Raw genomic sequence first — 15,695 nt, 5'->3', positions numbered from 1 at the left:
CGAGAAGGAGGCACCATATTCCAGGCAGATTAAACTGGTGGGGAAATTTCAAGTCGACAGAATGCAATTACTCAAATTGAAATTAGGCCAGGGGCATATCAGGAGGCCCTTCCCATCTGTTGGGTAAAAGGATCACCAGATATTTAACAAGGGCAAGTGGTCAGGATCTCAGTTCTAGGAGTCACTTAAAAAGCAGACACTTAAAAATGCTAAAGGAAAACTGTACCTGGCATAAAAATCATATCCCTTCACTGGAAAATAAATAACATTAGGCCTTGAGAAGATCAGCCTTTTTCTGCTCTGGGAGGAAAGAAATGTTTATGGATGGGGTGGTTAAATATTTCTACATCAGCTTCTCTTAGCAAGGACATGGTATAATGGACAATTGGTTATCCTGGGTTTGACAAAAAGAGATTTCCCAAACCAAACATATTGAATCGAATACATTTATCCCTGGTCAAAATGGATAGATCCTCCCATTAAGACCTTACAGAATAACACTGTTTGATTTTTCCAGGGACCTTGACACAACATTGTTTCTTTACCAGGAAACTAATTTTTAAAGTTTTCAGCAAAAATAAGTAAGCTGGATCTGGACACCAGATCCCATTTCAGAACCACCTTTGGTTTCCCATTGTCAAAACCACCAGATCCACAGGTCCACATTAGCACAGTGGTCCCTGACTGTTTCCCTCTCTCTGGACACCTGTGTACCTTTCTCTCAGGAGGGGAGAGAAAACTCTGTCTTAATCTTAAAATCAGAATGAACCCAAGCATTGGCATGAGCCTCCCACCCCCTAGTCAGAGAGAGATGAAGAATGGGCATCTGACCCCAGATGGTTGGATGGCATTCTAGGACATTGAGAAATAGACGGGCTTCCCTATGGCCCTTTTAATAATATGTCCTCCTTTATAGACCAAGAGAACTCAATGTTTTCAGCCTAAGGTCTGGGAGGGGAGGAAGAAAGAGGCATCTCTGGGCGAGATGTCTCCTTTTCCAGATGCTGCTTTTTTGGAGACTTGCTGACACTGGGTTCCTATGGGCCACTCCCCAAAGCAAGGTACCAGGGAGTCTCTTCTCTGTGCCTTCCCTGGGAGGGACTGTTTAATGCCATGCAGCTAATCCTGACAAGCTCTCAATTCTCTTTCCTACTGAATTTGGAGAGGAAGGAAAAGAGATGAGCTGGTAAGGGGTCTTATTCAGCATTGTTATTTTTTTCCTTTGTTGGAGTGGTTCACTTTTAACTCTCTTTGCTAGCCAAGGTGACATCCTGGGGACCCTGACAGTACGGCCACTCCTGGAAGGGGTAAGGCAAGGTTAACTGACAAATTTAGCACAGCTGCCCATTGGGGGGTTGGGGGAGAGCTACAGGCAGGCCATGTACACACTGAGTTACTTGCAGCATCTCTGTCCCTCCTCCCCTGCACACACATATGTACCTGTCATTGCAGCAGTTAAGGTAGGAGAGCAGTAATCCAAAAGTCTAGGGATTTCACACTGGTTTCTCCCATTCTTCAATGCCAAGCCTTCCTGGACGGTCTCCTAAAAATGAGCTCAGTGTGACCTAATGGTCCATCCTAGTCATAAGTGACCATTGTTCTTAACTCTGAACAGGTGTAAACATTTGCTTGCACTTGCTGAATTCTGACCTGAGCTGCTTACCTTTTTTTTCTTTCTTTCTTTCTTTCTTTCTTTCTTTCTTTCTTTCTTTCTTTCTTTCTTTCTTTCTTTCTTTCTTTCTTCTTTCTTTCTCTCTTCTTCTCCTTCTTCTTCTTCTTCTTCTTCTTCTTCTTCTTCTTCTTCTTCTTCTTCTTCTTCTTCCTCTTTCTTCTTTTTTTTTCTAATTAGCCAGAACCAATTTCTTTGTTTTGTTTTCTACCTTGATAATTTGTGAATAACAAAGTTTTTTTCTCACAGAGGAAAACAGAGAGAGGAGTTATTAGTTAATGTTGATCCAGAACTCTGCAAATGTTAAAACTTGACATTATTATTTAGAGGTTTGGTTTGTACTAATTACCTCTTAGTTTTACTAGCCCTATATAACAAGCTACCTTCTGCAAATTTTATGGGAAAGCCAGTTTTCTGAAAGGATGAAAGTTGTTGGAGCAGGGAATGAAATAGGCGCTAAGTTTTATTTTCCACTAAATAATTCTCCTCAAGGTGGGTAAACTTTCAGTAGTTAAATTGCTAAAAATGAAGATTCTACACTACAAGAGCAGATCTTCAGGAGACAATTATATGTCTGTGTTCATAGCATTTATGAGTGTCAGTAAACAGTCAGTACATTTATGTTCCCCCCATTACCTTCGGTCATAAACTTCCTTAAAGAAAAACGAATAATTATGTTTCCTGACTGCAGAATGAGCATCAACATTCAAATACTGAAAGCCCTGGGTGGGATGGATGGTACACCTAGACTTCCAGGGATTGAGCTGATTTCGAGGCATTGGCTAGAGTGTCAGGCTAACTGCTTGGCCTTGATTTAGTGCCATTCACAGAGATGTCATCTCTAGAAGGGAAATCATAATTTGTGGGGCTATTTTTGGACTTGGGGCCTCCCAGCCTACAGCTGTTGGGAATGGCTGGGCGTCACATAAAGCCCCTGGCTGAAGCGTGTCAAGCTTGTGCTATTGGCCTGAAGCTCGCCATCCACCCCAGGGGCCAGCCAGTGTATCCCTGGAGCTAAAATGATGCGGTGTCATCGGAGTTTAACAAGCATATCCCGGCATCGTGGACTATTGGAGTTAGGAAACGACCTTAGATGACCTCATTACAACCTGCATTTTACACAAGAGGCTTTGGCTGGGGAATCATTCTATCCAGGGTCCCAAGCAACAAGTCTCACATCTCCTGGCTTTGGGTTTGGTACTCTTAAATATTGTCCTTGGGGTCAGGAAGGTGACATAGGTTAGAGGGTAAGGGATAGATTTTTAAAAAGTGAGTTAGGAAGACAAAAGTAAATTTGAGAGAATTGCATTTTTCCTTTGTAGTTCATATGAGTTTCATTATTCCTTGTATCTCAATCAGAAAACACATCGATGCAACTTCTCCACCACTAGAAATGTGCAAATGGAAATGAAAGGAAATAAGACAATTGAATATTTTCTAGATCAGCACTTTTCAAACTGTCATGAAAGACAGGTTTTTGTTTATTTCTAATTGACCTCAGCTGATATCTCTGTAATGTGCGATAGAAATTACTAGAAAAAATGAAGTGTAGACTTTCAAAATACAAGTCCAAACTTTTATTTCTTGGAGACAAGAGACATAAACTTCTGCTGACAAATTACTATACAGTTGCTAGACACTTATTCTTGATCGCAGTACACACTGATCATGGACACAGGAGAACTGCCTTGGTCTCCTTTTCTCTATTATTTTGTGCTTTTGTCTGGTTCTCTAGGTTGCAACTTTCTGATATCAGGGATAGGATCTAGGCATCTGTCATTTTTGATAGGTACTTTATTGCGTTGAATAACAACTTAAGAAAAAATTTAAATGTTTCCTCGTGTAAAAGGAAAAAAAAAAAAACACAAGTTTACAATCATAAAAAAAAAAAAAAAAACCCAGAGATCAGTGTATGGATTCTTCTTAAGAGACTTAAAATGGGGACATTTTTGGTTTACGTGGTTTGAGTGTAAAGAGGATTGAATATATTAAGCATTTCCGTTGTCATTAAGTTTGAACTTTCTACCAATTCTTATATCCTCTAAAAGACCTGTAGACCTTCTAAGTGCATCAATTAGGATTAAGTTTGTTAGCTTTAGGAAATAAAAAGTATGTAACACCCAGGTACATTTAAGTCTCAGATAAGCATTGAGTGCTTTTTAAAAGTATGGCCCAGATATTTCATGAGAAGTGCCATGTGCAATATTTGGGCGGGACATAATTTGTATTAAAAATGTATTAATCGGGATCCCTGGGTGGCTCAGCGGTTTGGCACCTGCCTTCGGCCCAGGGTGTGATCCTGGAGACCCGGGATCGAGTCTCACATCGGGCTCCCTGCATGGAGCCTGCTTCTCCCTCTGCCTGTGTCTCTGCCTCTCTCTCTCTGTCTGTGTCTCTCATGAATAAATAAATAAATAAATAAATAAATAAATAAATAAATAAAAATCTTTTTAAAAAATGTATTCATCGTTTGTCTGAAATTCAAGTTTAACTGGATATCTTGTATTTTATCCAGTAATTCTTCTTTTTTAATTTCTTTTTTAAAATTTTTTAATTGAAATATAGTTGACATACAATATTATGTTAGTTTTAGGTGTACAGCATAGTGATTCTAATTAGTAGTGAACTTTTAGCCTGGACTTCTGCAGATGTTTCTAGAGAGAAGGCTCAGCCCAGCCAATCAAATGTGGTCATATTGACCTACCTTGCTTAGCTTTTGGCAGCTGGAAGCTGAATAGTGAATACAAAGTAATGATATTCCTTTTAGGAAAATGTGTTTCTCATGTGACAAAGCAGCTACTCATCTGTCCTGACTTTGAGGCTGTTAGTTGGTGTTTTCTAAAGCTCTGGTTCACTGCTGGCAAAAGTCATGGTGGAAGGTGTGTTGGTAAGAAGGCCACAAGAATCTGCCAGCTACATGAAGACAAAGTTGGCTCAGTGGTCTGCAAATAGTGGAATTCTTTGCACGGAAATATACAAGGAGACAGTGATAGCCACCCCCCCAAAAAGAAAGAAAGAAAGAAAGAAAGAAAGAAAGAAAGAAAGAAAGAAAGAAAGAAAAGAAAGAAAAGAAAGAAAAGAAAGAAAAGAAAGAAAGAAAGAAAGAAAGAAAGAAAGAAAGAAAGAAAGAAAGAAAGAAAGAAATAAATTCCCTGTTTCTACAGCATATTGTAAGCAAACTGATGTTTACAAATAAACTTATGAGAAAGAAATGCAAAAAAAAAAAGAAAGAAATGCAAAGGCAGAATTAGTGGATATTTAAAAAATTAATGTTTTAGATACTTATGTAGGTTTACTGTAGTGTCTGCAAAGATATGTCCTTTGCCGTTGGTAGCTGTTTTTCTTTCTTTAAATGAGGATATTTGGTTATAGGCCTTAAATCAGAGTTTTGTCATTGTTAAATTATAGAATTTATCCTCCCAGTCTTTAAAGAAAGGTAAACTTTTCTTAAAGTGATGTTTGATTCAGGTAAGAAGGAAATGGCTATTTCAAGTGCACACACAATTTATTTTAATGTCATATCTGGGTGTTTTAAAATGTCCTGTCAGCTAACAACAACAACAACAACAAAAATCTTAAGAATATACTTACCTAAGAGAATTCTTTAAAAATAATATTCATTTTAAATAATGAAATAGGGATCCCTGGGTGGCGCAGTGGTTTGGCGCCTGCCTTTGGCCCAGGGCGCGATCCTGGATATCCGGGATTGAGTCCCGCATCGGGCTCCCGGTGCATGGAGCCTGCTTCTCCCTCTGCCTCTCTCTCTCTCTCTCTCTTTCTGTGTGACTATCATAAATAAATAAAAAAATAAATAAATAATGAAATATATGCTCATTTTAAGACAAATTTGAAAAATGCTGGGATTTCTGGAGGGATAAGGAAAAAAAGTAAAATCACCAATAACACTATCATAGAGGAAACATTTCCACTATTGTTACTTCGATGTAGTTGTTCTATTGTCTTGTCTATGTGTTGTTAGTTCATAGTTGGAAACCTACTGTATATACAAGGTTGTATTCTGATTTTTTCTTTTTTAAAAAATATTTTATGTATTTATTCATGAGAGATAGAGAGAGAGACATAGGCAGAGGGAGAAGCAGGCTCCATGCAGGAAGCCCTATGTGGGACTTGATCCCAGGACCACAGGATCACCCCCTGAGTCAAAGACAGGCGCTCAACTGCTGAGCCACTCAGGTGTCCCTGTATTCTGATTTTTTCATTAGCTATTTGACTTAAGCATTTCCCATATGTTAAAGTATTTCTTAAGTATCATTTTAATGGTTGAATCATACTCTGTACTGTGATTTACTTAACCAAACTAGAGTTGGATACTCAGAGTTCTCCAATTACCTATTCCTAAATGTCTAGTGATGATCTGTTTGGATTCCTAGAACCGAAATTACTGGGACTGACAAGGATGAAAAGTTTTAAGGCTATACATTTTGTTAAGCTCTATTAGAACCATTATAGATATTTACTAGGAATGTGTAAGAGTGCCTATATCACTGACCTTCATTGCTGTCATTTATTTCATTTTATTAACCTAGTGTATTTGTCTGGGTTTTCCAGAAAAACATAACCTGTAAGATGTGTTTGTATGCAAAGAGAATCTTAAAGGAATTGGCTCATGTGATTCTGGGGGGTGGGAGTGGATCCCCAAACTTCAGGTCAGGTTGTCAGGCTGAAGACTCAGGAAGAGCTGACGTCGAATCTAGAAGCCAAAGGCAGTCTGGAGACAGAATTTCTTCCTTCTAAAAGGATCTCAGTCTTCATTCTTAAAGCCTTTACGTTTTTGGATGAAGTTCAGTCCCATTGTGAAGAATAAGGTGCTTTACTCAGAGTCTACTCATGTAAATGTAAACCACATCGAAAAATACCTCACAGCAACATCTAGACTGGTATTTGACCAAATGACTGGGCACTATAGCCTAGCCAAGTTGACACATACAATTAACCATCACATCTGTGGTCCAAATAGTGTTTATACTATTTGATAGAAGGCCATGTTCTTTCTTTCCAGTTTTTTCTCTGTTCAGTACCATCTGTTTCTATGAAAACACACTGACTTATTTAGGACTTTTATGTATACTGTGAGTTTTCTGTTGTAAACACAAAGATTATCTTAATCTAGTTTTGGAATAAAACATTTAAGATCTCCATCAAGTGATGCTGAGAAAAAAATCTGGGTTTGGGCTTTATGCAGATGTGACTTAGGAATATTCCCCTACCACGTTACAACTGTATTAATTTGGTTTGGATAGCTAAACCCTTTCCTTCTTAATTTGCTCAACTAAAAAGTAGGGAGAATCATACCCATTTTCCAGTAACTTGTTAAGTTCTAACTGGGGAAACATTTCTGAAATTCTAGTACAGCATCTAGTATATGAAAGGCCATCTATATGATCAGTACAGAAAAACCTTCCCTGTCTCTGAACATTTAGTAGTTCCACTCGTAGCAATTTTCCTCCTAGAAGACTTAAACATTTTTTCCATTTTAAGTATAAGCCTCATTTCCCTTCTATTTCATGAAGTATTGCATTTTAACCACTGATAGATAAATTAGATGATTTTAAATTAATATTTTACTCATTTATCTAACAAATATTTATTAAATGTCTATTAAATCCCAAGGATTGTTCTGGGTGCTGGAGATTTAACAGTGAAGACGATAGATAAATTCCTTGCCCTTTTAGCTTGGATATTAGTGGGAGAGACTCTCAAAGAAAGAAATCAATAAGCATAAAATCACACTACAAGTAATATCATATTAGTCAGGGTAGGCTAAGTGATGCTGTGGTAAGTCACTAAATCTCATTAGCATAATTTCAACAAAAGTTTATTTCTTGCTCGTGACAAGTCAGTGGCTGGTTCAGGTGACTATTTGAAGCAGCTATTCTAAGCCTTCCAATATGCTTCCTCCATCTAAGCACATGCTTCCATCAGGGAAGAGTGGACCAGTGAATCAAACAGCAACAGTTAAAAGATTCTACATGCATCACTTTTGCTTCATATTTTTATTGGCCATAGCAAGTCACATTGTCATGCCTAATTTCAATGAAGAGGAGAAATGTGACTCTTGGTAATCCTAGTGGTAAAGGAGAAACATATGTGACTACCACAGTATTAAGTATATAAAAAACAAGAGAATAAATAAGTATTTTTAAAAAGATAATAAAACAAAATAAACATAAGTTTTCAAGTATATCATTGTTTAAATTTATAATAAAATATGTATTTAAAAAATTGGGTCAACTTAAAGTTATTTAATAACAATTATTAAAATTTAGTATTTAGATAAGAGGAAAGGCATTTAGGTCATTTATGAATGACTGATGTTTAATAGATATGGAGATGTTAAGTCTACTTGAGGACAAGGGTGATGGTTTTTATATTGCTATTCTTGGTTATTTAGGCACATACAAGATGCTCAGTAAAACTTCGTTGAAGTTAATAATGTTCATTGTTTTAAATTATTCTTCTCCATTTGGTTGACTGTCTTAAAATATAGTCCATTATAATTTTGCTCAGAAGCAAGGCCAATTTTCATTGTTTTTATCTACATTAAAATTTTACATTTAATTATAGTTTAAATTTGGACCACAAATGCTTGAATCACTAGTGGTCTCTTTCTCCTAGTTTGTCTCGGGTATGTTCCTAAACCATGGGTATGTCCAGTAGGACAAAAGACTACTACTTTACTGTTGGAGTTTGTGATCTACCATCTTGTCTTCTAAAAACAACAACAACAACAACAACATTTACCTTTAATATCTGTTTGGTAACTGCTGTGTTGAAGAGATTTCACAAATTTGAATAAAGAGGGCAACAAATACCGAGTGGCAGTTTTGTTTGTTTTAATTTATTCATGATCATGAATGTAAGAATAGTATACTTGCTTTCAAAGATAGCATATGATGATGATGGTGATGATGATGGTGATGATGATGATGATGATGATGCCTCTCTCTCTATTGTTCTTTCCTTTTGCTTTTGACTAAGTCTTTGTCATTTAAAAAATAAATCAGCCAAAGAGAGGACCCAGTTATTCTTTGACTGGATAGATCAAGAGCAAACCAGAAGAGAATCTCTGTCTCTACCCAACTGAACCTCGTTTCGGTACCATCACTTCTCTATTTATGGATGGTATGTCTGAGATGTTGTCTCTATCCTAGAAACCAAGAACTTGTCTTAAATCAGTGCCTCTCCAGTCTGTGCCATGAATCCCGTGAATCTGTAAGAGTCCATGCCCTTTGATGAGTTTGTTGCTCTTGGATTTGTACAAAATTTGTTTGTTACTTGGCAAATGGGACACAGCTGGCTTCTGATTTAGAGAGTGTTTTAAATTAGTTACCTCCTACCTTAACTTGATCATTTAAATGGAAAGCACTATGGCTCCAACAGAGTAGACATGATATAAAAACCATTTCCGACATGAGTATCTTGCCTCCTCAGTTGTGATGGCTACTGGTATCTCTGAAGGAAAATAAATAATAAACAAACAAACAAATAAATAATACTAAATAAATAAATAAAACACGGGTTCTGCGATTCTCACAAGTGGTAAACTGTCTTTGCATTATTTAAGAAAAGCTTTAAGTGTTCAATGAATGTGCTTAGACTAATGACAGTTGATGCCAAGAATATAGCAATAATCCAATACCATTTTGTAAAGTGGCAATTTGTGTAGAAATTGCAGAAAGCATCAACACATGCCGGGAACTTTACATATAAGTGAGCTATAGCGTGGGTGAAGGAGTTATTTATTTGGCCTTTCATTTGTAAATAAGACACTAATCTTTTCCTTCCAAGGAGTAGCTAGGCCAGTTATTAGTAAAAGAATATTGATAGCCTTTGCTCATCATGGCAAAATTGAGGATCCTGACCTTAAAAGTCTTAGTATTTGGAGGAGCCTTAATAAGTCATTTAGGAGAACAGCATTCCATAGTTGAAGATGGCTAGATCTATAATCAAAATATTTGGGTAGAGTCCAGGCTATACTATTACCTGTCAGCAATTTAGCTTTCCTCATCAAGGCTTATATGATCTGGTCTAGGGAACCTCTCTAGTCTTGTTTGATAGTCTTTACTTCTTACTTGCTCCATTTCAGTCCCTATGCCATTTCTCACACATTTCAAAAGAAGTGTTCTTGCTGCCAGGCCTTCTGTTCTTCCTGTTCTCTCTGCCTGGGATGATCTTCCCCCAGAGACAAGCTGACATTTATTGGGCAGATCCAGTATGTTCCAAGGCGTTATAAATGCTTTGCATGTTTGTTGTGGTGAATTTTCATGATAACCGTATGAAGTGTGTAGTGACACTGGATGGATGAGAAAGGAGGCAGAGTGATCTGGCAAAGGCAGGATTGGAACGAAGGCCTTGGCTCTCACAAGAAGTGCTCTCATAGTACACAACACCCAGGGTGTGGTTCCCACTCTTCCTTTAACCTCAGAGCTCTTTCTTGGTGAGCATTTCCTGACTATCTTATTTAAAGTGGAATTCCTGTGACTCTTTCTGTTTACTTAGCTTTATATTTATGAACAGTACTACATATTACCTGATTGATAATGCCTGTTTACTTGCTTACTTCTTTGCTTATCTCCCTCACTAGAATATATATTCTATGAGGGATGGACATTGTTCTGATCCGTGTTACCACTCTATCCCCTGCATCCAGAAGTGTACTGAAATGTACTGAGAGAGGATACGAATTGACTTAGAATTTTTATCGGGTTTAAGGTATCTTACTCTTCAAACACTTGCAGAGCACCATTTTGTGTCAGATTCCATGACAGTTTGTGGAAATAGGAACGTGAATGAGAATGATGGGGACTCCTACTTTTCTGCTTTTCCTGATGCTTTTCCGGCATCCTAGAAGAAACAAACATGCAATTAACAGACAGTTGCCCAGGATAAGCATCCTTTTAGGGCAAATATAAGGTGCAGCAGGGAAGGGAGGCTTTAGGGAAAGCTATTCCGAGGGCTGATATCCGTGTTGAGAGCTGAAGGATGGGCTGAATGGGGATGCAAGACCATTTGGGGCAGAGCAGATGACAGAAGTCCCTGAGAGGGCACATTCCAGTTTATTATTTTTTTAAAGATTTTATTTATAGAGACAGAGAGAGAGGGGCAGAGAGACACAGGCAGAGGGAGAAGCAGGCTCCATGCAGGGAGCCCGGCGTGAGACTCGATCCCGGAACTCCAGATTCAGGCCCTGGGCTGAAGGCAGGCGCCAAACCGCTGAGCCACCCAGGGATCCTCCGCACATTCCACTTTAAAAGCAGTTCACTGTGACTCAGATATAGACTACGAGGGCCAGAGTTTACTGTCTGAGGCTGGAGAATAAAGTTGGGTTTTCAAGGGTCTTGAAAACTATTCCAAGAAGCCAAGACTTTATTGTCTGAGCATTGAGATGCCACTGAATGATTTTTAAATCAATGTAGTTTTGATTTAGTATCTGATTCCGTTTACCACCTTCAGCCACATAAGTTGGCAGCATTTCCACTTTCTGGATGGGACGAATAAGGCCCAGAAGAACACATTTCAATGTTGGTGGAATTGATTTAATTCTCTTAATGAGAGTGATATCAGGGCTTCTAACTCCTACCTTCCCACCCTCTCTCCTTCCTTCTTTCTGGTTGTTATTCTTGTCAAACATAAAGCTATTTATCCACCATCCTTAACTTTTTCCAAGGAATATCCATGCACTCACACAGCTTCTAATAACCAGACCCCTGAGTGAAAGCCAGTGACCTCACGGGCGGCAGGGCTTGTTTGTGGCTGGATACCATATTGTGCACCGGGCTGGAATTCTCTGTTCTTCCTCACTAGGAAGCTGGATTTGTACCAGGAACCTCTTATCTGAAAAGGCAGCTCTAGGCTGGGGAGAACAGAGCTGGTTTGACGAAGTGGAGAGGCGCTCAATGTTGGTCTGGCCACGCCTTGGGCATGCGTGAGCGCTCACAGCAAAACACAGCTGGCATGTCTAATTTTAGCCTTGACTGCCTTGAAAAGGGACCCTTAAAGGAAATATATTTTCGCTGAAACCATTTGTATTATAATGTAACAGCTGACAGACATGTCAGAATATTACTTATTATTGGTGGGGAAAAACTCTGTCAGGTAATTGTGCTTTTTTTTTGTGATGACATCGGGAAAGTGATTAAAGCATCCCTGAATCAAAATCATCATAGATAGACAGTGAGAGAACCAGAGCTTTTATTTATGAAGACGCCTGTAAACCTAATGGGATACCTCCTTTGATGCTTACAAAACGGAAGTAAGGGTAAGAATGATCATTTCGGCTATGGCAAGTTGGTCCTTGTGATCTGACGATGCAGGGCTTGCTAATAGTAGTCCTGGCATAGACTCTCAAATTTCTTCAATGCTTAGCATCCTCCGTGTCCTCCGAGAAGTAAAAGGTTAGTTTCTGGACCGGGTCTTGGATTCATCTGGCTTTCGTATGTTAACAGGTTCTGAAAGCATCTGGGACACACTTGTTCCATTTTAACCAGCACGGGTCGTCCGTCTGCTTTTATTTTTGTCTTTCTCTTCCTTCCTCCCTTCGTCCTCTCTTCCCTCCCGTGGTCTTCTGTGTTTGCTTTAGCAGTGTGGCTTACCTTGCCACTTGGCAAGAAAAAAAAGGCAGCTCTTGTGTGGGGTAGATGGAGGGAAGGATAAGAAATAATCCACCGCCCGAATTTGAGTTCCCTGGGTTCAGTTCCAGCGGCAGCAGCTTTGCTGCAAAAATTGCTTTGCTGTTCGAGATAGCCAGCAGAGGGAATCAGGACTTTGCTTGCAGCAGGGGTTGAAGCAGGCTTTTTTTTTTTTCTTGGAGGAAATACTGCAGCTTTCTGGACTGCATACCCTGCTCCCTGGAGAGGTTCCACCCACCAGCTGGAAGGAGAGGAAGTGAATGAAAGGACAGGAGGAGCCCGAACACCATGTCACTCTGGAAGGGAGACAGCAGCAACCAGGCTGTGCAAGGTTGTTTTGTTTTGTTTTCTTTTCCCCTTTCTCTTTCTTTTTTTTTTTCTTTTTCATTTTTTTGTTTTCTTTCTTTCTTTCTTCTTTCTTTCTTTCTATTTTTTTGGTGTGTTTCTTTTTTAAATTCCTGCCGTGTTGGAACTAGTGAGTGGTGGAAGACGAAGGATCTCTGAAGCCTCATCAGTCATCGGGACCATCAGGAATAGTGGTTTAAGAGGACGCTCGGCCTGGGGCACCATACCGTGTCATCGAGTTCCCTGCCTCGGAGATAAAGATTCCAGCTACATGGGTAAACGCCTGGATCAGCCACAAATGTACCCCCAGTACACTTACTACTATCCTCACTGTCTCTAAACCAAGGTATGGCTCGACCCACAGTCTGGCAAGCAGTGTGTATCCTGCACTTGGGATGGGAAACAGGCATGTGGATTATTATTTACCTCCCCTTTCCCATCACCTCTTCCTGCTTCTTTGAAATTAGTAACATAGCAATGGAGTTACTGAGGCAGAGGAGAATATGAGAAGAAAGCAAGCCCTGGGACTGTGGTTTTTCTCTTCTAGCAGAGATAATAGTTTCGCTCGTGTTCCTTTGTTGTTATTTGGCAACATAAAGATGTTCCTGATATCCGTAGTAAAGTGCTTTGCAGATGGACAGGGTTGTTAGAAAGGAGATTGTGACAGTGATTATCAGGAACAACAACGATTTCAGAGGCTTTTCTGGTGAACTGTTCTTTGTGGCTCTGAAAGGGTTTTTCTCACTGGATAAGATGCACCAGGGTGGGGGCAACTCAGACTTTCAATCACAGAGTATAGAATGAAAGAAGGTGTGGGAAGGTATAGTACGACTAACTGACGTCCCGTAGAGTTTGTTTGGGTGTGCTTTTGTTTTTGTGTATTTGCCTTACATATTTTATTTTATATGGAGGGTGATCAAGACTCTAGAGACTGAAGTTTGGAGCTTTACAATAGATGTTCTTTACTTTTCGAAGCTCTGTTTTTCTGTGCTGGCTGCCATCAGGAGGCCTGTGGGTCTTGAAACGGGATGAAATATAACTGATGATAATTGGACACGAATTGGTTAAATACTTTAGTCTTGGGATCCCTGGGTGGCGCAGTGGTTTGGCGCCTGCCTTTGGCCCAGGGCGTGATCCTGGAGACCTGGGATCGAATCCCACGTCGGGCTCCCGGTGCATGGAGCCTGCTTCTCCCTCTGCCTATGTCTCTGCTTCTCTCTCTGTGTGTGACTATCATAAATAAATTTAAAAAAATTAAAAAAAAATTTTTAATACTTTAGTCTTTATGTGTGTGCACAAATGACCATTACGGGGCCAGTGGAAAGCCCACGTAACTAAGCAGTGGGCAGTGCCAACCATGAACTTGATCCTGCAGTTCAGACCTGAAAGGCTCTCAGGTGTGAAATCACTGCTCCAATTTGTCAGTTAAATTGGACTTGATTGAGTTGGGGGGGAGGGTGTCGGTAGAGTTATCGCTTTGAATGTATGGGTTATGTTTCTTTACAGGTGATATTAATTTTGTATCGCATTAGCCAGACTCCACTGTCTTCTTAATAAATAAATATGCGGAGAGTGACCAAGGCGTGCCTGAGTGATCTGTGCTGCCACCGGGACTCGTTGATGGGATTAGTGTTCGGTAATCCATGCTGTAGTTAGCTCTTATTTATTCTGTCTCCTCCAACAATGCCTATTTGTAAACCAGACGAGGCAGCAGACTTTCCGAATTCTATTAAAAATTGTTGCTTTTTTTTCTTTCTTTTTCAATCGCTCCATGACTCGCCCTGCCCCTGCAAGGTCTCCTCACATTGCTTTTTGCCCTTGTGAGCATTTAGTTTGTGGGGCTGCTGCTTTAGTAGACCAGCCCTCCTGCTCCCGTGCAGTGCAGTGTGTTTTAACTCTTTGGGGGATTGGGTGGAGAATGCTGTCTGCCTTCCTCAAGGAAATGGCAAAGCAAGGGCTAGTCTAAAAGAGGAAATTTATAGTCATTCCTCATCCCCCCCCCCAAGAAATAAAAACAACAAACCCAAGGGTTCCATGAAAAATATCGGACATTCCATCCCTTTTACTCATTTGGCTAAATTTTTCCAAATGTTTCAAAATTCATGCTTTCTTTTTGGTTCTTTTTTTGACTGTGAAGCATATTCAGAAAGGAAACTTTAGATAAAAATGAATGGAATAATTGCTTTCCTGCCTGAGATTTCTTTTAACTTATTGCTAGCAGGAAATAATGTCTTGCACATTATATTAAGGACAGGATGTTGGATGAGCTACACTGATGGGAAGTGTGTGTGTGTGTGTGTGTGTGTGTGTGTGTGTGTGTGTGTGTGAAGAGAGAGACTGGGAGAGGGAGAGAGAGAGGGATTGAGGTAAAGAAAGTGCAGTGGTGAGGGAAAAGAGGAGAGCCTGAAAAACATAGAGGGAATTTAAAAAAAAATCTGTTTTGGGGTCCTGTGTAGTTTAGTGTGTAGACAGGCAGCATCTGGATCTTGTTACTTTCAAGCTAGTCAAAGCCATCAACTTCTGGAACATTTTTAAAGAAGGTAGATCCATTAGGTGACCTAAACTGATATTCGGGCAATCAGATCAGGGTGATGGGGAATATAGGATCAGCTACTTTGGCTATCATGGTAGTTCATATTGATTATGTTGCAAACTTTCGACAGAGCTGTGAAGTTGTCGAATACTGTTTCGGTGGCTCTGAAATGATAGACATTAATAACATTCCTGGAAGCTGAAGATGTGAAAACGTGCCCTGCTTTGAAACTTGGGCACACAGGGAATGAGAATAAGGATCAATCATACTTTAAAATGTGGGGACTTTCTGGCAGCATGAATACTATGTAAGAAAGTACTATCATGACCCAGTATAACATGAAAACAACTGGGTTGTTTCAGTGTTGTCTTTTTGCTCCTTTTATATTTTTATCTTAAAATATTACCTATAATAATTCTGAGGGGAATACATGCTGCTCATGTTTATTTGGTAAGCAAGCCTTGGTGGAATTCACAAAATCTACAGTCCTAGCCTTGGC

At 39.5% G+C, this 15,695-nt stretch overlaps 2 protein-coding genes across 2 annotated transcripts in view; one reads left to right on the top strand and one right to left on the bottom strand.

Moving 5' to 3' along the window:
• The window catches only part of LOC140629395 (ankyrin repeat domain-containing protein 26-like), a 76,985-nt gene extending 63,976 nt beyond the window's left edge, over positions 1-13,009 (top strand). Inside the window, exons 5-6 of the transcript XR_012027230.1 lie at positions 12,501-12,649; positions 12,795-13,009. The gene's annotated coding sequence lies outside the window, so the exon portion shown is untranslated. The remainder of the gene's footprint in view (positions 1-12,500; positions 12,650-12,794) is intronic.
• LOC140629396 (MAM and LDL-receptor class A domain-containing protein 1-like) overlaps positions 9,020-15,695 on the bottom strand; it is a 42,201-nt gene continuing 35,525 nt past the window's right edge. The window contains exons 6-7 of the mRNA XM_072818839.1: positions 10,412-10,534; positions 9,020-9,142 (exon numbers count right to left, since the gene is read on the bottom strand). The gene's annotated coding sequence lies outside the window, so the exon portion shown is untranslated. The remainder of the gene's footprint in view (positions 9,143-10,411; positions 10,535-15,695) is intronic.

The sequence above is a fragment of the Canis lupus genome (assembly GCF_048164855.1).
Source record: "Canis lupus baileyi chromosome 5 unlocalized genomic scaffold, mCanLup2.hap1 SUPER_5_unloc_1, whole genome shotgun sequence".
Taxonomy (NCBI): Eukaryota; Metazoa; Chordata; class Mammalia; order Carnivora; family Canidae; genus Canis; species Canis lupus.
This window is presented reverse-complemented; position numbering and strand designations above follow the sequence as displayed.